The 25,037-nt window shown below is 37.8% G+C and overlaps 1 protein-coding gene and 1 long non-coding RNA gene across 3 annotated transcripts in view; one reads left to right on the top strand and one right to left on the bottom strand.

Annotated features, from left to right (window-relative positions):
- Nucleotides 1-25,037, top strand: part of SUPT3H (SPT3 homolog, SAGA and STAGA complex component) — a 541,480-nt gene that overhangs the window by 128,917 nt on the left and 387,526 nt on the right.
- Nucleotides 20,803-25,037, bottom strand: part of LOC129059947 (uncharacterized) — a 47,792-nt gene continuing 43,557 nt past the window's right edge. The window contains exon 3 of one of the 2 annotated variants that reach the window (XR_008526193.2): nt 20,803-20,966. This is a non-coding gene — a long non-coding RNA (uncharacterized LOC129059947). The remainder of the gene's footprint in view (nt 20,967-25,037) is intronic. The other variant, XR_008526194.2, reaches the window with a different exon arrangement.

The following is a 25,037-nucleotide window of genomic DNA, read 5'->3' as shown; positions in this document are numbered from 1 at the left end:
TTTGTATTCCTTTAGTATTTTTACTAAAATAAAAAGACTAGTAATTTTGCCTCTTTAGTACAGAGAAGAGTTAAATGTCATTTGACTAGACATACTATTTCCTTCTTAAGTATAGATATACTATTTCCTTCTTAAGTTAGGGCATGTAATGTTTGCTTACAATTTTATCTACATGATAGGCAATAAAATGCAATACAGAGAAACTAAGCAAAATAAAAGAATAATGCTAAGTAAATCTCTAAAGAATGAAATAGTAAATCAGAAAATGAGGGAAGATTAACATATGAATATTAGGAAATTATTTAAATGAAATATTCTTATATCTGGGAAAGAATAACTGCTATTCCTCAACTCCTTTTTTTGTTGCTAAAAAAGTTTAGAAAGGATATTGCGTGGTTTCTAAGTGGTAAATTCCTGGGAGTAGAATTCCCAGATTGCATGGTACATGTATACTTAATTTTGTTAGAAACTGCCAATTTTTTTTTCCAGAGTGTCCTTTGTATTTTGCATTGCCATCAGTAGTGTATGAGAGTTCTTTTTTTTTTTTGAGATGGAGTCTTGCTCTGTCACCAGGCTGGAGTGCAGTGGCGTGATCTCGGCTCACTGCAACCTCCGCCTCTTGGGTTCAAGCGATTCCCCTGCCTCAGCCTCCCGAGTAGCTGGGACTACAGGCACGCTCCACCACACCCAGCTAATTTTTTGTATTTTAGTAGAGACTGGGTTGCACCATGTTGACCAGGATGGTCTCGATCTCCTGACCTCCTGATCTATCCACCTTGACCTCCCAAAGTGCTGGGATTACAGGCGAGAGCCACGCCTGACCAATGTATGAGAGTTCTAATTCTTCCACATCCTCATTGGCACTTGGCATTGCCAGTTTTTTCTCTTTTTTCGATTTAGCCATTCTAATAGGTGTGAAGATGTGTCATACTATGATTTTCTTTTGCATTTCCTAGTGACTAATGATGTTGATGGCTTATTTGCTATCTGTAAACCTTCCTTGGTGAAGTATCTGCTCAGCATTTTCCTTTTTTATTTACTGGATAATTTTCCTTATTTTTTTTATTTGGAGAGCTTTTTATACATTCTGGATACCAGTCCTTTAGAAGTCCTTTGTCTCATATGTAATTTGAAATATGTTCTCCCATGGAAGTATGTAGCTTTTCATTCTTCCAACAGCATCTTTTGCAGAGCAAAAGCTTTTAATTTTTATGAAATTCAATTGGTCATTTTTTCCTTTTATATATCATGGCTTTGGTATTATATCTAGGAACTCTGTACATAAACAAATGTCACAAAGATTTTCTTCAGTTTTTCTCTAAGTGATTCATAGTTTTTTTGTATAGGTTTTTTTCTGTTTTATATTTAAGTGTGTGATTCATTTTGAATTAAATTTGTATAAGTTGTAAAGTATGGGTCAGTATTTTTTCTGCATATGGGTGTCCTGTTGTTCTAGCACTATTTGTTGACAAGTAAGTCTGTCATTTCTCCATTGAATTACTTTGCATCCTTGTGAACAGTCAATTGACTATATTTCTTCGGGTTTATTTCTGCACCTTCTATTCTGTTCCATTGATTTTTGAGTCTAACCTTTCTCCATTACCACACTGTCTTGATGACTGTAGCTTTGTAATAAGTCAGAAAATGTCTTAGAGTGAATTCTTTTTGTTCTTCTTTTTAACGTTTTTGGCTCTAGTTCTTGTTTCCTTACCTTTTTTGTATGAAAGTTAGAATTGGGTTTCTATGTCTACAAAAAAAAAAAAAAATGGAAAAAGAATCCAGTAGAGTGTCGAGGCATCTAGATTTAAGCTTCCAAAGTTCTCCCTATTGAGAGTGGTAGGCCCAAAGAACACACTTCTTCCAGCAGTGAATTGTAGTAATGCATATGCATTGTTTCTATCTAGAAAGCCCCCTTAAGACTTAAGAGTTTTTTTATTAAGGGTTGGTCATGTAGGCACATGGTACCTGCATGACTAGCCATAACTAGTAAAATACTTGACTCCAAGAAAGAGAACAGGTCTTTATAATAAATCACAGTGTTTCTACAAAAGACCTAGATAAGCTGGTATGTCAGGGTTTTGTGCCCAAAACAGGCGAAATAACCTTGTTACATGGGAACACCCCAAAGGCCAAGTTTTTACATGCCAGCTGAAGGTCAGCTCTGCAGTCAGGCTCCCCAAAAGATTGCAGAAGGGCTGCTCAACTCTTTCCTGAAAAATATAGGACTATTCCAGTTGTCTCTTTCTACTTCAGTGAATTTTGGTAGTTTGTATGTTTCAAGGAAATCATCAATTTCTTCTAATTCGTCAAAACTATTATCAGAGATTTGCTTATAGTATTCCTTTATTATCCTTTTAGCATCTGTGGGATCCATTGGGATAGCTCTTCTTGTACTTTGGGCTTGGACTGGCTGGAAAATTATCAATTTTAAAGTTTCTACTTTTATTGATTTTACTCTGTTTTCAATATCATTGATTTCTGTCTCAATTATATCTTCCTTCTGCTTACTTTAGGTTTACTTCTTATCTTTTCAGTTTCTTAAGAGGGAAAGTTTGATTATTGACTTAAGACCTTTCTTCTTTTCTAATATGTGCAATTAATGCTGTAAGTTTTCCTCTTAGCACTGCATTAGGTGTATCTTACAAATTTTGATATGTTGTATTTACATTTTCATTTAGTTAAAAATATTTTTAAATCCCCTTAAGACGTCTGCCTTGACGCATGAATTGCTTAGATATGTGTTTTACAATTTCTGATTACTTGGGGGATTTCACAGGTACCTTCCTTTTGTTGATTTCTAGTTTATTTATGGTCAGAGAACATACTTTGTAAGAAGCGATAGCATCTTATTTTCCTATTTTAAATCTGCATTACTTTCTATTTTTTACATGCTAGTAGGAGTTAAATATTGATTCTTTATTCTTAAGAGGAAATGCCTTTCATAATTTGGAGAAAACCAACCATGGGACCAATAACTTTAACTTAGTGCAAAGTTGCACTCTACTTCCTGTTATGGTAATGGTTAAAAGTTCACCTGTGTTGATAAAAGACCTGAATGTAAGAGCTCAATCTGTAAAACTCTTAAAACATAGTGAAGAAGCTTCAAGACATTGAATTTGGCAGTGATTTCTTAAATATTATACTAAAAACACAGGTAACGAAAGAAAAATAAAAAATTAGACATCATTAAAATTTAAAAGTTTTGTGCATCAAAGGATGCTGTCAAGAGAGTGAAAAGGAAATCCACAGAATGGGAAAATATTTCTAAATCATATGTCTGATAAGGGGTTAATATCCAGAATAACTAAAGAACTCCCAAAACTCAACAAAAAAACCCCCAAACAATCCAATTAAAAAATGGGCAAAAATGTTGAATAAACATTCTCCAAATAAAATATACAGGTGGCCAATTAGAATATGAAAATATGCTCTATATTACCAGTCCTTAGACAAATGCAAATCAAAACCACAATGAGTTACTGTTTCATACCCATTAGAAGGGCTGTTTATTAAAAGAACAGTGTTGGCAAGGATATGGACAAATTAGAACACTTCTGCATGGCTGGTAGGAATTTAAAATTGTTGAGCTGCTGTGAAAAATGGTATAGTGGTTCTTCAAAAATTAAACAGAATTACCACATGATCCAGCTATTGTACTTCTGGTTGTATACCCAAAAGAATTGAAAGCAGAGTATCAAATGGATATTGGTACACCACTGTTTGTAGCAGCATTATTCACAATATCCAAAAGGTGGAAACAACCAACATGTCCATCAGTGGATGAATGGATAAAAAAATGTGGTACCTACATGAAATGGAATCTTATTTAGTTTTACAAAGGAATTAAATTTTGAACTTCTTGCGTCATGGATAATTTTAGAAAACATTAGGCTAAGTGAAATAAACCGGACCTAAAAGGACAAATGTTATACGATTCCACTTATATGAGGTACCTAGAATGGTCAAATTCATAGTGACAGAAAGTAGATTACCAGGCGCTGCAGGAGGGGGAGTTTGGAGCTTTTGATTAATAGGTGTGGAGTTTCAGCTTGGTATGATAGAAAATTTCTGGTTATGGATAGTGGTGATTTTTGCTCAATAATGTGAATGTACTTAATGTCACTGAATTTTAACCTTAAGAATAGTTACAATAGTAAATTTTATGTTATGAATATTTTACCACACAAAGAAAAGTTCACTTGTATTTTAATTGTTTGGAACTCAGAATACACATTACCTTGGTAATGGTATTATTTAGGGACTTAAATTCCCAGATTAACCAAAATAGATATTCTTGAAAAAAATGCAAAATATCTGAAATACTACACATTTGCAATGGAAAACTTGTAGAAAATATTTATGATCTTACCAATCAAAGCATTACCAATCTTAAAAAATGTTTTTTACAAAATCTTTATTATTATTATTATTATTATTCTTTCAGTTTTAGGGTACATGTGCACAATGTGCAGGTTAGTTACATATGTATAAATGTGCCATGCCGGTGTGCTGCACCCGTTAACTCGTCATTTAGCATTAGGTATATCTCCTAATGCTATTCCTCCCCCCTCCCCCCACCCCACAACAGTCCCCAGAGTGTGATGTTCCCCTTCCTGTGTCCATGTGTTCTGATTGTTCAATTCCCATCTACGAGTGAGAACATGCGGTGTTTGGTTTTTTGTCCTTGCGATAGTTTACTGAGAATGATGATTTCCAATTTCATCCATGTCCCTACAAAGGACATGTACTCATCATTTTTTTATGGCTGCATAGTATTCCATGGTGTGTATATATGCCACATTTTCTTAATCCAGTCTATCATTGTTGGACATTTGGGTTGATTCCAAGTCTTTGCTATTGTGAATAGTGCCGCAATAAACATACGTGTGCATGTGTCTTTATAGCAGCATGATTTATAGTCCTTTGGGTATATACCCAGTAATGGGATGGCTGGGTCAAATGGTATTTCTAGCTCTAGATCCCTGAGGAATCGCCACACTGACTTCCACAAGGGCTGAACTAGTTTACAGTCCCACCAACAGTGTAGAAGTGTTCCTATTTCTCCACATCCTCTCCAGCACCTGTTGTTTCCTGACTTTTTAATGATCACCATTCTAACTGGTGTGAGATGGTATCTCATTGTGGTTTTGATGTGCATTTCTCTGATGGCCAGTGATGATGAGCATTTTTTCATGTGTCTTTTGGCTGCATAAATGTCTTCTTTTTAATGCTTGAAGATAAAGCTAGTTTTACTGTGGAAGAATTTGTAAATAATGAAATGGGAATTTTAGGTGCATTCATGGATATTTAGTAACTGGTTGTATTTATTATGTCAAATTGCAGCTCAAATAATAAGATTTTTCATTTATTTAGTATAAATTTATAATACGTCTATATTATAAGCACATAGAAAACTTTATTCTCAAGAAATTTAACACTCAGAATGAAAAGTGCTGAAATATTGGAATGGAGAAGGGAATGAACATGTGTATTTTAGAAGGTAGGGAAGTAGGAATTAGGTTAATGTGAAAGAGAATGTTGGGTGTGGAAGAGATAGAAGTTTACTGAGGTGTAATAGCAACAGGTAAGGAGTTAGAAAATTACATACAATTAAACTCTAAACAGTGTTAAACACGTAGAGATGATAGGCAAGAAAATTGGGTAAAGTTAGTGTAGAAGGTATTAACCAAGAAGAATTTAGTATTGTGTGGACAGCACCAGTTTTCAGGAAAAGGTAGTGGGGTTGTTTGTTTAAAATGTTCACTTATACAAGAGTATTGTTTTGTGTAAGATTTAAATAATGAAGGAGAGCATAAGATTGGAAAATTTTCCTAAAGCTATTTGGGAAAAATAATGATTTAAAAATGAGATGAATAATGAAATTATTATTAAGGATATAAATAAGGTGTGGCTAATAGGTTTTATCTTTATATGCAACTCCCCTTGGTTGCTTGAAATGTTTGAGAAGAACTGTGGGAGTGTATCTGGGCTTTAGCAGGAAAAAGATTTGTGATTGGTTCTAATGGCTCCTATACGTGAATTACGGAGGCCGTGCCATCTCTGATCTAAATGGTAATCAGTCAAAAGCAAAACAGCCAGATGCCATGGCTCATGCCTATAATTCCAGCACTTTGGGAGGCCAAGGATCACCTGAGCCCAGGAGTTTGAGACCAGCCTGGGCAACATAGTGAGACCCTGTCTCTACAAAAAATAGAAAAAAATTAGCCAGGTGTGGTGGCATGTGCCTGTCTTCCCAGCTACTCAGGAGGGCAGAGGTGGGAGGATGACTTGAGCCCAGATGTTGAGGCTGCAGTGAGCCATAATCACACCACTGCACTCCAGCCTGGGCAACAGAGTGATACCTTGTCCCAAATAAAATAAAATGAACAAATAGTAAATTAAAAATATAAAACATTGGGTATATTGTAATCTGATACAGGGGAAATACAGGCAACAGTATTAGTGCAAAGAAGAAGAACTGCTCTTTGTAATTCAGAATGATATTTATTGGAAAGTTTTTACTTAGTAGTTTAATATCTTTAATACATATAGGGCTATTCAGATTTTCAAAGTTTTATACCATTTTTGGTAGTGTCTTTCAAGGAGTTTGTCCATTTCATCTCAGTTGTTGAATGTATTGGCATAAAGTAACTCAAAATATTACCCTATTATCATTTCAGTGTTTGTGGAATATATAGTTATGCCTCTTTTACAATCTCTTATATTAATGAGATTCATAATTTGTGTTCTTTTTCTCATTCTCAATTAGTTTAACTAGCGATTTATTGATTTTATCAATCTTTTAAAAAGATCAGGTTTAGGTTTGAGTAATTTTTCTGTGTTTTTGGTCTGTTTTCTATTTGATTTTCATTCAAATTTTTATTATTTCTTTTCATTGGCTGACTTTGTTAATCCTGTGCAGTGAGTTTTTTCACTTTGTATATATTTTTTATGCTATAGAAGTTTTCTTAAGATTCTTTTTCATTGTTACATTTTTTTGTCTGCTCATTTTAAATTCTTGAGCTTATATATAATATATAGTAGCTTTTTTTTTTTTTTTTTGAGAAGGAGTCTTGCTCTGTTTCCCAGGCTGGAGTGCAGTGGCACGATCTGTTTCAACTCATTGCAACTTCTGCCTCCCAGTCTCAAGCAGTCCTCCCACTGCAGCCTCCCAACTAGCTGGGATTACAGGTGCGCACCACCATGCCCAGCTAATTTTTGTATTTTTAGTAGAGACAGGGTTTCACCATGTTGGTCAGGCTGGTCCTAAATCCTGACCTCAAGTAATCCACACTCCTTGGCCTCCCAAAGTATTGGGATTACAGGCGTGAGCCACCACGCCCAGCCTTATAATAGCTCTTTTAAAAGCTTTTCCTGCCAAGTTTTGTTATCTATGCCATTTCTGCATCTGTTTCTATTGACTTTTCTTCTGTTTATGGGCCTTATTTTCCTGCTTTTGTGCATGTCTAATAAATTATTTGGTGGTGAGTCATTGTGACTCATGTTTTTGACTTTCTAGATTTTGTTATCTTCCTTCAAGAATGGTGAATTTTGTTTTTCCAGACAACTTAATTATAGATTAGTTATAGATACACTTGATCTTGTTGAGTTTTTAAAATTTTCTTAGAATTAGTATGGAATACTTTTTACTCTAGGGCCGTATAGTCTACTACTTTCCAAGAGTCACTATTGAATGCCACTATTGTATTCAGTGATGTCTGCACTCTGACTGGTGTGAACTTAAATGTCTCCCAGCTTGATACGAGCTCTGAGAATATTCATCTTCAAGCTCCCCTATGGTTGTGTCTTGTGTTGTAAATTTTGTCTTTATGCATTTTCAACTTAATATTTAGCCAAAGCCTCAAGGGGACATCAGTGGAGACTTCTAAAGTTCTTTCTTGGTGAAATACCATCTCTGCAGTACACTTAGGCACTTCAGTTGCCTCTACCTCTCAAGTTGTTGTCTCTGTCTCTTGAACTTTAGCTTCTATGTTCTATCACTGTCCTTGTTCTGTTTAGAAAGTACCTACACATGAAAGACTGGATAAGCATAGGGTGTTCTTTATTTTGCTTCTTTCAGTCATTGCTGTTATGCATGGTTTTTGTTTGTTGTGTGAGGCCAGTTATTTCACGTATTTTATCTAGTTTTCTGGTTGTTTACAGCAGAAGACCAAGTCAAGTAAATTTGCTCTGTAGTTTCCGCAAGTGGAACTGTCTGGAGTGTTATTTAGAATACTGTTGGAATAACATAATTGATTGGTTTCTTATTAATCATGTTTTATTGGATAGAGTAAAACATAACCACTTTGTGTAATCCTTCACGACTAGCAATTTGCTTTCTTGCCTTGTGTTCTTTCCTCAAAGGAGCCTATGCTTTGTTTTATTCTTCTGGACAAATTTACTTTGCTTTTTCCTAATTATATTCCATTCTCTTTAAACTAGTCATTTTTACTCTAGTGACCTTTCTTTTTCCCCCTTCCATTTCTGTTAACTCTCTTTCATTGGTCATGTACTTTCTTGGCCACAAAACTCTTTTCTCACTGATGACCTCTCACTCTTGCTGAGACCAGCTTGATCGTGGAGACCCTAACCCAGCAGCGCTAGAGGAATTAAAGACACACCCACAAATATAGCGTGTGGAGTGGGAAATCAGGGGACTCACAGCCTTCAGAACTGAGAGCCCCGGACAGAGATTTACCCACATATTTACTGACCGCAAGCCAGTGATAAACATTATTTCTGTAGATTATAGATTAAAAGTATTCCTTACGGGAAACAAAGGGATGGGCCAAAACAAAGGGATGGGCTCTGGCTAGTTCCCTGCAGCAGAAACGTGTCCTTAAGGCACAGATCGCTCATGCCATTATTTGTGGTTTAAGAACACCTTTAAGTGGTTTTCTGCCCTGGTTGGGCCAGGTATTCCTTGCCCTCATTCTGGTAAACCCACAGCCTTCAGCATGGGAGTCATGGCCATCATGAACATGTCACAGTGTTGCAGAGATTTTGTTTATGGCCGGTTTTGAGGTCAGCTTATGGCCAGATTTGGGGGGGCCTGTTCCCAACATGTCCCCCTTTTTTGTTTCGCAAAGTGATAAAAGCAAAGGCAGCTTTGTCACGGTGAGCTACTTCTTGCAGGAGTCGGGATCCGCATCTGCAGACTATACAAAGACAAATAACACAGATTAAAAGCACAGTCATCATTGAAATCACCCAGCTTCCAAGTGTTTTTATCCTTTTTAATGGGTTACTAGCTGCTAATCTGTCTGCAGCTCCTTCAAGCATTCCAGTTCCTAGCATTAAGGTCAGGTGTGCCTGGGATGCTTTAAATATTTGTTCTTTTAATTTTGCAATATCCAAAGACAAGTTTGTGGAATGTCCTTCTAGATTTTTTTTTATTCTTTCCATTAATAGTTTCCACAAATCCTTATGTTAAGCTCCTACAGTGGGCCATATCATTTGAGGTTGAGGTGCCACTATACCACCATGTTTCCAAATAATAGGAACTTGCCGTATTTCTTACTGTTTCTACCATCTGATTGTTTTGTTTGGACCAGCTGAACATAGTGTGGCCATGGCATGCAGACTGAGAGGTGTAATTCAAACTAAACATCCCCTTAGGGGACCAATCAGTGATTCCATAGGAATCGTTGCACAGCACCTCTGCCTGTTCTGTAATGCAATCTTCCCAAACAAGTACGTTCATTATTTCTGGCGAGGTCCAATTCTGTTTACAGATAGGTTTTTGAGGGCAGTACGCCTCAATTATAGGAGCAGATTTATTATGGTAAATACTGAGACCAGAAAGCATGTGTGTATGTGTCATAGAGTGATTACATCCAGGCATTATTGCCAGCCAAGATTGATAAATATGCCCAATAAGAATAATTGTTCTCTGTGTCAGCCCTTGTTGAAGGAATACTCACAGCAGTGGTGATCACTGCTATCATAGCTATCATTAAATTACTCGTTGTGACGGGTTGTCCGCTTTCCTCAGGTTTTCTTCCGCCATCTGTGACAGCTGGGGTCCTCCTCAGCGTCAGTGTCAACATGGCTGCAACCGGGGGGTCCTCACGATCCTGCTAGAATGTCTTCTTTGGCATCTGGCCCATGATAAGTTTTCAGGTGTCTTGATGGTATCCAAATCGACTGCTGGTTTTGGCCTGGAGAATCACAAGCATAACCTCTACCCCAAGTTATTATTTTACCTATTTCCCAACTTTTTGTTATCGGATCTCTCCACCAAACCAGTTGTTCTGCTTCTGTCTTCGCAGCTGGTTTCTGTAGATGTTCTTCAGCTGCTGATAGCATCTGGTCTTTAGGCAGGCTCAAAAAATTTGAAGTCAATAATGCTAGATTAAGTTGCATATGGGGTGTTCCATAGTCCCTGTTTCCCCCTTTGTGCTTTTGCAATTGTTGTTTTAGGGAGAGATTCATTCGTTCTACAATGGCTTGTCCTTGAGAATTATATGGGATGCCAGTAATGCGTTTAATATTCCATGTAGAGAAAAATGTAGCTAGAGCTTGGCTAGTATAGCCTGGGGCATCATCTGTTTTAATAGAAGCTGTAATGCCTGTCACTGTAAAACACTGCAAAAGGTGATGTTTAACACAGGCAGAAGACTCTCCTGATTGGCATGTAGCCCAGACAAAGTGAGAAAAGGTGTCCACACGTACATGTACACAAGCTAGTCTCCCAAACGAGGGAACATGTATGATGTCCATTTGCCAAAGAGAATTAGGTTCCAGTCCTCGAGGATTAACTCCTCCTGTAAAAGATGAGGAATGCACCATTTGGCAAGTTGGGCATCACTGGATAATAGTTTTAGCTTTTTTCCAGGTAATGCTGTATCTACGTTTGAGACCAGAGGCATTAACATGGGTTAAATTGTGAAAGTGTCTAGCATTAGATATTGTAGTAGCAACTAGGCGATCAGCCATTTGATTTCCTTCAGTTAAAGGTCCTAGAAGAGATGTATGAGCTCTAATATGAGTAATGTAAAAAGGGTGCGTTCTACTCCTAACTGCTGTTTGCAGTTGGGTAAATAAAGTCATCAGTTGTTCATCTGTATGAAATCGTAACTGAGCAATTTCAGTTAATTGTGTAGAATGAACCACATATGAAGAATCAGAAATCACATTAATAGGCATATTAAAAGCAGTCAATACCTCAATTACAGCCAGAAGCTCCGCATTTTGAGCTGAAGTATAGGGAGTCTGAAAAACTTTACCTTTCGATCCAGAATAAGAAGCTTTACTATTACTGGACCCATCTGTAAAAACATTCTCAGCACCTTCAATTGGTTTAAATTTAGTTATTTTAGGGAGAATCCAATTAGTTAATTTCAAAAATTGAAACAGTTCATTTTAGGAAAATGACTATGGAGAATACCCACAAAGTCAGCTAAATGGGTTTGCCAAGTAAGACTCTTTATAAAAGCTTGCTATATTTGTGCCTTCGTGAGAGGGACAATAATTTTTCCAGGATCATATCCATATAATTTAACAATCCAAGTTCTCCCATTTCCTATCATAGTAGCAATTTGATCCAAATAAGGAGTTAGAGTCCATGAATTAGCATGTGGAAGAAAAAGCCATTCTACTAAGTCCTGTTCTTGGACAATAACAAAATAACAACAGTAGGTGAATGCTGAGTTGGAAAAATTAGCAAATCTAGAGTCTTCTCAGGATCTATTCTATTTATTTTAGCTTTATGGGCTTGCCTTTCAATCAGCTGTAACTCTGCCTCAGCCTCCTTTGTTAATTGCCAAGGGCTAGTGAGACTAGGATCTCCTCTAAGGATAGAAAATAGATTACTCATGGCATAGGCAGGAATGCCTAGAGCAGGTCGTATCCAATTAATGTCCCCTGGTAATTTTTGAAAGTCATTCAGTGTTTTAAATTGATCCCTACATATGGTTACTTTCTGTGGCACAATTGTAGTGTCAGTTACTGAGGTCCCCAAGTAGGAATAAGGAGTAGTAGTCTGAATTTTGTCAGGAGCTATAATTAAACCAGTGCAAGAAATCGAATTTTGCAAGTGATCATAACATTGGAGTAATATTTCTCGAGTTGGGGCAGCACAAAGTATATCATCCATATACTGAATAATGTAACACTAAAAATTTTTTTACGAGTAGGTTCAATTGCTTGCCCTACATAAGTCTGGCAAATTGTTGGACTGTTTAACCTGCCTTGTGGCAACACTTTCCAATGAAAACGCTTGGCAGGCTGCAGGTTGTTTACTGCAGGAATTGTAAGTGAAAACTGTTCACAGTCTTGCTCAGCTAAAGGGAGAGTAAAGAAACAGTCTTTTAAATCTATGACAGTTAAAGACCAGTTTTTTGGAATCATAGCAGGAGAAGGCAATCCTGGCTGTAATGCTCCCATAGGTTGTGTAACTGAATTAATGGCTCTTAAGTCAGTTAACATTCTCCATTTACCTGATTTTTTCTTAATTATGAAAACTGGAGAATTGTAAGGGGAGAATGTTGAAGCTATGTGTCCTTTTTCTAATTGTTCAGGAACTAAGTCCTCTAAAGCCTCCATTTTCTCTTTACTTAGCGGCCATTGTTCTATCCAAATTGGCTTATCTGTTAACCATTTTAAAGGTGTAGGTTCTGGAGGCTTAACAATGGCTGCCATAAAAAATGATAACCTAAACCTTGGCGGGAACTTTGTCTTTCCGCTTGATGTGGTTCCTTCAAACCTTGCAAATTTTGTCCTGGTCCCATACCAGGGACATACCCCATTTCATGCAACATACTTTGACTTTGAGGGCTGTACAATTGCTCTGGAATTAGAACTTGTGTTCCCCATTGTTGTAATAAATCTATCTCTTCCCCATAAATTTATAGGTACAGAAGTTATAATTGGTTGAATATTCCCAGGTTGTCCATCGGGCTCTTCACAATGCAAAATGTAACTACTTTGATATGCTTCAGGGGCTTTACCAACTCCAACTATGTTAAATTGAGTGGGTTGAACTGGCTACGTGAACAGCCAGTGCTGTAGAGAAATGATTGAAATGTCCACTCCTGTATCTACTGAACCTTTAAATTTCTTTCTTTGAATAGGTATTTCACAGGTAGGACATTTATCAGTAATTTGATTCACCCAATAAGCTGCTTTGCCTTGTTTATTTGTGTTTCCAAATCCTCCTGTTCGTTTAGTTTCACTTTTTCCCATTTCCACATATGGCACAGTCAGGAGTTGTGCTATACGCTCTCCTGGCCCTACTTTCCAGAGAACAGAAGTAGATATAACAATTTGAATTTCCCCATTGTAATCTGAATCAATGACTCCTGTTTGTACTTACACTCCTTTTAAATTTAAACCAGACCTACCTAGAAGTAATCCTACCATCCCCACTGGCAGCATCTGACTGGAGACAGCAACATTCTTTAACAGTCCCATTACAAAAGGAGAACCTGGTCCATATTGATTAATCACTTGTTTAAATTCCTTGAGTAATTTAAAAGGAAAAGGCTCAAATGTAGCTATAATATTTCCCTGTTGATCTCGGGGTGTGTATTCTAACAGGGAACTGCCAAGCCTCTAAATCACCCTCTCTTCTAGCTTGCTGGATTCCTGCCTGAATAGAACTGAGAGCAGTTGCTTAAGCACTGTTTGAACAGTCACTGGGTCAACTACTTTTCACCCAGGGTCCTCCAGAAAAGAAAGATCTGGAGGATCAGGCCACTCTTTTTCTTCAAAATAAGGAGGGGGTGCAGAAGGGTAGGGATGAACACCTACCTCCTTTGCCACTTTAGCTTTAGCTGGCAAACAAATCTGCTCTCTTACTTCGTTATACTCTCCTTCCTCCTCATCATCAGTGTGAAAAGGTTCCAAGGTGGAACTAACCAGAGCCCACACTTGTCCCATTGTTACCCTGATGCTTCTGAGCTCCCCTTTTTACTCACGACAGGGATTGCTTAAGAGCACTCAGGTGTCCTCCAGCTTAGTTCCACCTTCTCCAGCCATTGCCCTGGCGACCTTTCGACCTGGGTTTGAGCCCCCACGTTGGGTTCCACTTGCCGAGGCCAGCTGGGTTGTGGAGACCCTAACCCAGCAACGCTAGAGGAATTAAAGACATATGCACAAATATAGCGTGTGGAGTGGGAAATCAGGGGACTCACAGCCTTCAGAACTGAGAGCCCCGAACAGAAATTTACCCACATATTTATTGACAGCAAGCCAGTGATAAGCATTGTTTCTATAGATTATAGATTAACGAAAAGTATTCCTTATGGGAAAAAAGGGATGGGCCGAAACAAAGGGATGGGCTCTGGCTAGTTTCCTGCAGCAGAAACATGTCCTTAAGGCACAGATCGCTCATGCCATTATTTGTGGTTTAGGAAAGCCTTTAAGTGGTTTTCTGCCCTGGTTGGGCCAGGTATTCCTTGCCCTCATTCCAGTAAACCCACAACCTTCAGCATGGGAGTCATGGCCATCATGAACATGTCACGGTGCTGCAGAGATTTTGTTTATGGCCGGTTTTGAGGTCAGCTTATGGCCAGATTTGGGGGCCTGTTCCCAGCACACTCCTAATCTGCCTCCTTCTTTAAGATTAACTTTATTTTCTCTAGTTCCTTAATTCTCTTGTCCAGTAGAAACCCAATTTTCCACCTTCTCACCATCCTAGTACCTGAGACCCTAAATTGATTTACTTAAAAATAAATGTGCGTGTGTGTTTGTAAAGTAAATCAATTTAGGGTCTTAGGTACCAGGTACAATTTAGGTCTCAGGTACACACACACACGTGTATATATCCTGTAAATATATATTACATTTTTTTGTTTCTAAGGAGCTCTTTCCCTAATAATATTTATATTAGAATCTACAAATTTAATGCCACTTGATCCTCCCAGATTTCAAAAGAGAATTAATGCTGACTTTTGAGTAAAAATGAAGACATATTTATGTACAGTACAGAATGGATATTGTCCTTATCAGTAATTTAAACTTTTCAGATATTAGAATTATTCATAAGCGTTTATAAGGTGGGGCTATTTTATTTAAAATGTGGCCTTATAATAATGTCTATACTGACTCAGAAAAATTCATTGGAAACATATATATCATTTCCCTTTAATTTGTAATTTCAAATGTTTTATCCATAGTTTTAGATAAAGTGTTTGTTGCTTGTATCATTGGCTTTCTTTCCAGTGTTAATTTTAATTTCTTTCCATTCTCTTTTTCTCATTTAAAGTAATTTCTGTGTCATTTTTTTCCTAAATCTGAAAAAATTCTCATGGGAGGTATTTTCATGTTAGACAGGTTAAGGCAGAATTTTGTAACACTACTGGTTCATTCAGCTCTTAAATTTTATTAAGAAGCGTTTTGTATCTTGTCAAACTATTTCTGGGCATTTTAAGGACTTGGGAGTGTTAAAATTCATAAAAATCTATTGTACCATGGAATAGTTTCTGATCAGCAGAGATCTCCAGAAAAGTTGCCACTTAAGAAAATTATCAGTTGGATATAAAAGTGGGTAACTTGATAGCTATAGTTTGTTTATATTTTCAAAGTTTTTAAGTTGAATAATTTTAAGTTGGCATGCTATGAGGGTTGTGACTAGGTAAGGAAAAAACAAGTTTTTAAAAATTGCAGCAATTATTTGAAAATAAGCATTTGTTCAGCCCAATAATAATTTAGAACTTCAGGTCATGTATATATATATATATATATATATATATATATATATATTTTTTTTTTTTTTTTTTTTTTTTTTTTTTTGTGACAGCGTCTCGCTCTGTCTCCCAGGCGAGTGTAGTGGTGCAATCTTGGCTCATTGCAACCTCTGCCTCCTGGGTTCAAGATATTTTCCTGCCTCAGCCTCCTGAGTAGCTGGGATTGCAGGCGCCCACCACCATGCCCAGCTGATTTTTGTAGTATTGGTAGAGACAGGGTTTCACCATGTTGGCCAGGCTGGTCTCGAACTCCTAACCTCAGACCATCTGCCCACCTCAGCCTCCCAAAGTGTATCTTTGGTTTTATTCAACAACATCAATGTATCTTACCAAAGGATTAAAGAATTTTATCCTTTGTGACTGATACTCCAGACAATAATTGAATATAATGTCAGTATTTACTCAGCAATATATTTTATGAAAGTCAGTTATACATAGGTAATATTTACAAAGGAAAAGGGGATTTTATAGCTTTAAAAAGAAAGAGAGTACTTCTAATAACATTGAGCCAGTTTAGAATTTAGTACATATTCAAATAACTTGCAAGGACTAGGTGACTATTTTTTAGATAGTAAGAATTTGAGAATGTATCCATTTTAGTTGTTTTTAGTAGTTTATTAGTGACAGCAAGGGTGTTTTTATTATCCCAATAAAGGACATCTATTTTTAAGGTAATTTATAGTTTTAGTCATACTGTTCTAAAAGAGTTAATAGAAAGGGAAAGATTTTCCTTCAGAGTAGCTGTAGGTGGCTTTATCATAGTGGTTAGGAATGTGGGTTTAGAGATCCCAGTTTAAATGGCTAAGACATCAGACACACATCCTCTCCAGAAAGAAGAGCTAAAATTACAAATAGATAGTCATACCTTGAATAGAATATATAGGAGAGAACACCAGAATCCAACAGAGAAGTCGCAGGAAACATCTGCGGCACAGAAGAAGGAAGCCATTGGAGACTTGGCTGAGATTGGTTGGGAGCCCATAGGGGCTTGATATTGTGGTGAAAGAGTAAGTGAGAGAACCTCAGCAGTTAACATTGCCACTGCACAGTACTGTGGTTGGAACCAGAGAGAGCTTCTTTACCTTCACAAATTCTGACACTAGCATGGGTGGCCATTTAAAGACCTCACCAAGGCATTAGACTGGACAGGGTACTCACGCTGGCTCATTCACACACCTGAGATTTGATTGACTGCAGCTGAGCACCATCGTGAGTGCATAGCTGTCATGGGACTGCATCCTGTCTTCGGGACGACAGCTCCCATATTTCCACATCCTGTGAGCCACCACTGATGTCTCCCAGAGTCCACTTGGAGGGCTGTAGCAGCACAGCACTGGCTGGACCCAGCCCAAAAGTGCTGAAGGGTCCTCAGTACTCTAGCCCACAGGGAGTACTAATCCCTGGAGTAAGGACAGTGCAGCACACCAAAGACAGCCTTTTGTACAAAGAAAACTAAAGCGCGTCATTTCTAAAACCTGGGAGACTCCTGTCTCAGGCTATGAGAAGTGACCCTGCCCCCAGCTGAAATAAACTGTGTGCTCGGCCTAGCACACAGAGAGTATGATCTCTTCCCCCCGTAAGAGTTATCACTGTGTTCAGGCTCTCACATGTAGAGAGGGACCCTTTGTCTCACTCCAGATGCTTCTGTAGGCCCAGCCACTGTTGCTGCTCCTGGAGGCTGGGGCAGGCGAACTGGAAGGTTAGCTTTCCAGGGCTGTGAGTGGTGACTGCACCCTTACTGGCAGTGGGATCGTCGGTTTGTGTGTGAAGGGCTGGGTGCCTCCCCCTAACCCTTATGCAGTGCTACGGTGCTTCTGTCACAGAGAGTGGAAGAACCTGAGAATTGTGTGTCTGGGACTCTGGCTGGTGACCGTGCACTGTAGCCGGTGTCAACACCAGTGTGCAGCACTTGGGCCCCAGAGGATCATCCCACCACTACTACCATCACCCACATCACACAGGTTATCCAGTGACTCAAGAACCCTCTCATCTGCTCAATCCACTGATTACACTACCAGTATTTGAGCAGGCCACCTGGGTGCCCACGAATTGGCCTGCCTGGTCCCATTAATACCCTTGTACCAATGTACACTGCCCTGGAGCCCATGATCAGGTACAGTCAGCTCATTGCTGCCATCATTGGGATCTTAAGACTAGCCCACCTGGCATCTCTGTCTTCAACAAAACATTACCATAGGATCTGCTGATAACCATAACCTAAGCCACCAGGGAAAGCACAGATACCACTGAAACCATTTACAGCTGGAGAAATCATATAGTGATGACACTACTGCACACACCCATAATCAAAGCCAAAGGGGCCTACCCAACCAGCACAATTGGTACATCTTCAGAAAAAGTTCTCCCCTAAGAAAGCAAATTCAGAAAACCGGAAGAAGCAGCTGTTCCACCAGATGTGCAGATATCAATGTTAGGACACAGGAAGTATGAAATAGAATGTGATAATCCCTCAACAATAGATCCCAATCAAAAATAAATTTACAAAATTCTTGAAAAAGAATGTAAAATTAAACTAAAAATGCTCAGAGAGATACAAGAGAATTCTGAAAATACAAAAAATGAGAAAAACTATTCAGGATATTTATGAGAAATTTATCAAACAGATAATCGTAAATAAGAATCAAATAGCAATTCTGGAACTGATGAATTCCTTTTATGAAATACAAAATACACTTGAAAGCTTCAGCAATAGACTAGAACAACCAGAAGAGAGACTCTCAACTTGAAGACACATCTTTTGTAATAATCCACTTAGACAAAAATAAAAGGAGTAAAGGATGAACAAAGTGTTCGTGATATATGGACACCACATAGTGATCAAATGTATGAGTTATTAGTATCCCTGAAGGTGAGGAATGAAGGGGTTCGGAAACTTATTAAACAAATTAATAGATTAAAACTTCCCAAGCCTAGCAAGAGATTTAGACATCCAGATTTAGACATCACAGAAAGCCTAGTGACCCCCAATCACATGCAATGTAAAAAGGTTTCTCTACCCCACATTATAGTGAAATTGTCTAAAGTCAGTGACACCTAGAAAATCCTAAAAATTGTAAGAGAAAAGCATTTAGTCACCTATAAAAGAGCCCCATCAGACTAACAGCAGCTTTCTCAGTAGAAACCTTACAGGTCAGCAGAGAATGGGAGGGTATATTTAATGTGCTCAAAGACAAAAACCCTGCTAGCCAAGCATACCTTATCTAGCAAAATGATTCTTCGTGAAGGAAGGATAAATAAAGTCTTTTCCAGACAAGCAAATGCTGAGGGAATTCATCACTACTACATCTATCTTACAAGAAATATTCAAGGGAGTCCTAAACCTAGAGGCAAGCAAAAGGGTGACAGTTACCATTACAAAAACACTTGAAAGTATAAAACTCACTGGTAAAGCAACAAATGAGGAAGAAAAAAAGACTCAAATGGTATCAACACAGAAAATCAGCAAACTACAAGGACAATCAATCAGAAAATAAGAAAGGAACAAAGAATATTCAGAACAACTAAACAACAGTTAACAAGGTGACAGGAAAAAACCTTTCATATCCATAATAACCTGTGTGTAAATGATTTAAATTCTTAAAAGATATAGATTGGCTGGGGGCAGTGGCTCACGCCTGTAATCCCAGCACTTTGGGAGGCCAAGGCAGGCGGATCATGAGGTCAGGAGATCTAGGCCATCCTGGCCAACATGGTGAAACCCTGTCTCTACTAAAATACAAAAAATTAGCCAGGCATGGTGGCGCATGCTTGTAGTCCCAGCTGCTCAGGAGGCTGAGGCAGGGGAATCGCTTGAACCCAGGAGGCAGGGGCCTCCTGGCAGGGGAATCGCTTGAACTCCTCGGCAGTGAGCCGAGATCGTGCCACTGCACTGTAGCCTGGTGATAGAGCAAGACTCCATCTCAAAAAAAAAAAAAAATATTGGCTGAATGGATTTAAAACATGGTTTCACTACATGTTTACTACCAGAAATGTACTTTACTTGTAAAGACACATACAACCTGAAAGTAAAGAGATGGAAAAGGATAGTCCATGCAAACAGAAACCAAAAGTGAGCAGAAGTAGATATACTTAGATAACACAAAAACCATAAAAAAAGACAAAGATGGGCATTATATAACAATGATAAAGTGAAGAATTCATATAACAGTTGTTACATAAGCCCCCCACACTGGGGCACTCAGGTTCATAAAGCAAAAATATTGCTGGATCTAAAGAAAGAGACAGACTCTAATAAAATAATTGTGCAGGCCTGAACATCCCACTCTCACCATTAGGCAGGTCATCTAGACAGAAATCTATAAAGAAACGTTGGACTTAAACTAGACTTTAGATCAAATGGACTTAACAGACATTGATAGAACATTTTATGCACTAACTGCAGAATCCTGTGAATGCAACTGGAAGTCATTTTATCTAACAGCTTTATCCAGTTTGTGGATGGAACTGGAGGTCACTGTGTTCAGTGAAATGAAAATTAGCCAGATACAGAAAGACAAATACCACATGTTATCACTCATATCTGGGACTAAAACACTAGATCTAATGGACATGGAGAATAGAAAAATAGATACCAGAGACAGGGTAAGTTGGGAGGGTGGGAGAAAGGGACCATGAATAGAGGTTGGTTATGGGTACAAATGTATAGTTAGGTAGAATAGATAAATTCCAATGGTTGATAGCAGAATAGGGTGACTGTACTAGTAAGAATATTATATATATTTCAAAGTAACTAGAGGACTTGATACCTGTACATAAAAATAATAAATAGTCAAGATGTTAGATTACCCCATTTACCTTGACTTGATCTTTACACTTTTTTTTGTATGTAACAAACATTATCATATATCCCCAAAATATATAAATTATTATGTATTAATAAAAGAGAGAAACAAAATGTGGGCTTAGAGTTAGGCTGGGGTTTGAAGGAGGTTTAGCTACTTAGTCTTTAATGTGTTCTCGGAATAGTTGTTATCTTTGGGCCTCAGTTTTCTCATCTGCAAAATGTGGCTGGTAATTGTATCAACAAGATAATCTGTTTTAGAAGATTATATATATGTAGAACACCATCTATGTCTGGAATGTAATAAGTACTCAGTTCATGCCATATATTGTTATTTTTATTTTAGTATTTTGCTATAGTAGAATACATGGCTCATACTCCTATTTCATCCTGTGTATTTCATGCAGTGGGGCAGTATCACCTTTCAGAATGCAGAAGAAAACTCCTCTCTCAGTATAAGTTGATTTGTAGTTCTCCTAGGAAAAAGAATGAGTTTAAAGACATAACTCCTGCTGTGATACAGTGAGTCCCAAGAAGTTAGTTAAATAATGGCTATTTCGGTAAAAATCGTTGTTGCAATAATAAAAAATTAAAAAATAAAAGTAAAAAACCCAAAGCAGTAATATTTCAAATAACTCAGTTTTTACCAAGCTCACGATTTTTATAAAAAAGGATTCCAGAATTTTGATTTTATATATGATTTTAAAAAAATGTTAGGGTTTAATCTTAGCATATTTTGGAGTGCTTGTTAATTCATTCAATTAAATAAAATGCTTTCATGCAAGATTATATCTTATCATCATAGCAAAAGTTTGATAATCCTATTGGTAAATTGATTATTAATAATTTATTTTTAGGTTGGGCACGGTGGCTCATGTCTGTAATCCCATCACTTTCAGAGGCCAAGATGGGCGGATCGCCTTAGGTCAGGAGTTCGAGACCAGCCTGACCAACATTGTGAAACCACATCTCTACTAAAAATACAAAAATTAGCCTGGTGTGATGGTGCACGCCTGTAGTCCCAGCTTGTCTGGGAGGAGAATCGGTTGAACTACAGTCCCGCCACGGCTGTAGTGAGCCAAGATTGTGCCACTGCACTGTAGCCTGAGCCACAGAGTGCTCCATCTCAAAAAAATTTTTTTATTTTTATTTTTAGAAGGTATATTCTTCAGAGAAAACCAATTGTGTGTGTGTGTGTGCGCGCGTGTGTGTGCGCGTGTGTGTGGGTGTTTGCATAGAAAGAGATTTATTATGAAGAGTTGGCTCACATGATTCAAGTTTAAAATCTGCAGAGCCAACATACTAATTTGAATCTGAAGGCTAGAAGCTCCTATATAACCAGGAAAAGGCAATGTTTCAGGTTTAAGACAATAGGCAAGAAGAGCTCATGTTTCATTTCTAAGGCTATAAAGCAGCAAAATTCTCTCTTACTTGGAGGAGGGTCAGCCTTTTGCTCTATTAAGGCCTTCAACTGATTGGATTAGAACCACTGCCATTATGGAGGGCTATCTGCTTTGCTTAGTTTGCTGATTTAAATGTTAATCTCATCCCAAAACATTCTCATAGAATAACTTAGAATTTCATGAGATATTGGGGTGCCCTTTGGCCCATTTAAGTCACACACAAAATTGAACATTGTAAAAGGTAAGCAGAAAATAATAAAAGCAGACATTTTTGGCTTCACTTACTGATTGCACTTGAGGAGCAGATAGAAAATGATTCACCTGTGTGTGATATTGCCATAGCATTGCTCTGTATGTTTTCATATTGGCAACAGATCATTATGTACTTTGAGTGTAGTTTTTTTTATGCTTGTTTTCTTCCCCATTCTTATTATTTTGATAAAAATTAAAATATAAAAGTTTCATTTTGTTTTATTTTTAATGTATTCCTCACTCTCAGCAAGCTTTACTGTATCATCTGAAAACATTAGCTATATTGCCTTAATGGGCTTAGTGTGTTTTTAGTCAGGCCAGACACAATGTTAAATTAAGGAATAATTTAATCATTGAAGTGATTGGTACCCGTGTTTTGGACCTTTTCTTATTATTCTCTACCTTTGAATCTTATTATTCATGGCATAAAGTTGCCTGGTGGGTTGGGTGTCCTGTCTCACTGGGAAACCAGTTGTGATCTAGGAATGCAACAGGTGTCCAGGTAACCTTTTGTTTAATATTATGTGTTAGGTTCCTAATCTGAAACATAAAATGGAAAAGGAAGTCCAAGTATAAATAGTCTTTTTTGGAGGGAGTCTGGAAATAGTTTAAAACTAGTGGGAAAAGCTAATAACTGAAATTGCATGAATTTTATTTTTTATGAGCAGTATCTAGTTTTATGATTATTTTTAAAGCTGAAATCTACAGTTGAGTTAAATAAGTTAAACACAATTGTGAAGGCATAAGCACATAAACACAGAGTTAAGGAATCAGCAAACTAATTAACATATTACTAATGTTGAAAATGTCTGAGGGAGAATATGTTTTTCAAAAGATATCTAATATAAATAATTTTTCATAATTATTTTAATTCCAGAAATTTTTCTCTTATAAACATATTCTAGTTTCCTTCAATCATGGAATTTATTTTAGTATTATTTCGTATACTAACTATCATTAAATAGGTTAAAAATTTGATAATTTTGGCTGGGCATGGTGGCTCATCCTGTAATCCAGCATTTTGGGAGGCTGAAGCAGGATGATCCCTTGAGCTCAGGAGTTCGAGAATAGCAAAACCTTTTCTCTACTAAATATATATATTTAAATATATATATATTTTTCTAGATAGTCTCAGTCTGTCATCCAGGCTAGAGTGCAGTGGCGTGATCATAGCTCACTGTAACCTCTAACAGGGCTCAAGCCATTCCTCCACCTCAGCCTCCCGAGTCACTTGAGACTACAGGCACTTGCCACAGGGTACATGTAGTTTTTTAAAAATATTTTTGTTGGCCAGGTGCAGTGGCTCATGCCTGTAATCCCAGAATTTTGGGAGGGCAGGGCGGGCGGATCACGAGGTCAGGAGTTCGAGACCAGCCTGACTAACATGGTGAAACCCCCTCTCTACTAAAATATAAAAATTAGCTGGGCGTGGTGGCATGCGCATGAAATCTCAGCTACTCAAGGCAGGAGAATCACTTGAACCTGGGATGTGGAGGTTGCAGTGAGCCAAGACTGCGCCACAGCACTGGGTGACAGAGCGAGACTCCGTCTCAAAAAAAGGAAAAAAATTTTTTTTGTAGAGATGGGGGTCTTCCTATGTTGCTTAGGCTGGCCTGAAGCTCCTGGCCTCAAGCAGTCCTCCCACTTCGGCCTCCCAAAGCATGACAATTTAATAAGCCTATTTTACCAGCACAGCACAATACCACATTCAGTCATCATGCAGACTTAAAATTTAATTTTTTTCTGTATTTGAATAAACATTATACACACATACACTCAAACATACACACATGCAAATATATTGTATGCTTAGAGTCATATTGTATAGTGTGCATCCCCTGGTGGCAAAAAGCAAAACAATTTAGCTGCCTTAAAATAGGAATACTTTTCTGAAATAAAACTTAAGAGTTTTAATATACCCAACTGAAAAATATCACATTTTCCTGGACTTCGTATATCTGTTGTAAAATTATAGGATTATCGAGAGGATTAAATTCACTGATAAATGTAAAGGGCACACTACTTGGCACATTGTAAGTGCTTAATATAATGTATGACTTATTCTTCCATATCTGAAGATTGCATTGGTATATATGTCTTGTGAAGACGACAGTGTTTAGGTTAATTTTTTTTCTCCTTAACACATTTATGCCCTCTTTGCCATTGTACTAACAGTTGGCTCCATGTTTATTGCTTGTTATGTAGAGTAGGGAATGTTTTAGTGGTGTATTTTGGTTTCATTGATAAATTGCTACAACCATGTGGAAGGCTGTTATTTCTTCAGGTCTTTTGGGATCATGCTTGATCTGTGGGTATAAAAGAGATTTTTGTATGTATTTAATAATGTGATGAGAATGAAATACACTAAATTGTATATTTTATTCTACAGCAGACTCTGTTAAAAAGTGGATTATTGTTATATACACTTAATAATAGACTTGAAACAAACCTCCAAGATACTTGCAGGGTTGCCAAAAAGCATGCTAGCATACCATCTATTTAGTGATGAGGAAGAAGATAGTAAAAGAAAGTAGTAATCCAACCAGTTAATCTCTCTCCATATGTGGAATGGTCAGAAATATTAATTTTTATAAGAAATTTTGGGTGGAGGAGCCAAGATGGCCGAATAGGAACAGCTCCGGTCTACAGCTCCCAGCGCGAGCCACGCAGAAGACGGGTGATTTCTGCATTTCCATCTGAGGTACCCTGTTCATCTCACTACGGAGTGCCAGACAGTGGGCGCAGGTCAGTGGGTGAGTGCACCGTGCGCCAGCCGAAGCAGGGGTGAGGCATTGCCTCACTCAGGAAGCGCAAGGGGTCAGGGAGTTCCCTTTCCAGGGGTGACAGACAGCACCTGGAAAATCGGGCCACTCCCACCCGAATACTGTGCTT

The sequence above is a fragment of the Pongo abelii genome, chromosome 5 (assembly GCF_028885655.2).
Source record: "Pongo abelii isolate AG06213 chromosome 5, NHGRI_mPonAbe1-v2.0_pri, whole genome shotgun sequence".
In the NCBI taxonomy this organism is placed as follows: Eukaryota; Metazoa; Chordata; class Mammalia; order Primates; family Hominidae; genus Pongo; species Pongo abelii.
The sequence above is the reverse complement of the archived record's forward strand: the minus strand, read 5'-3'. Positions and strand labels throughout refer to the sequence as shown.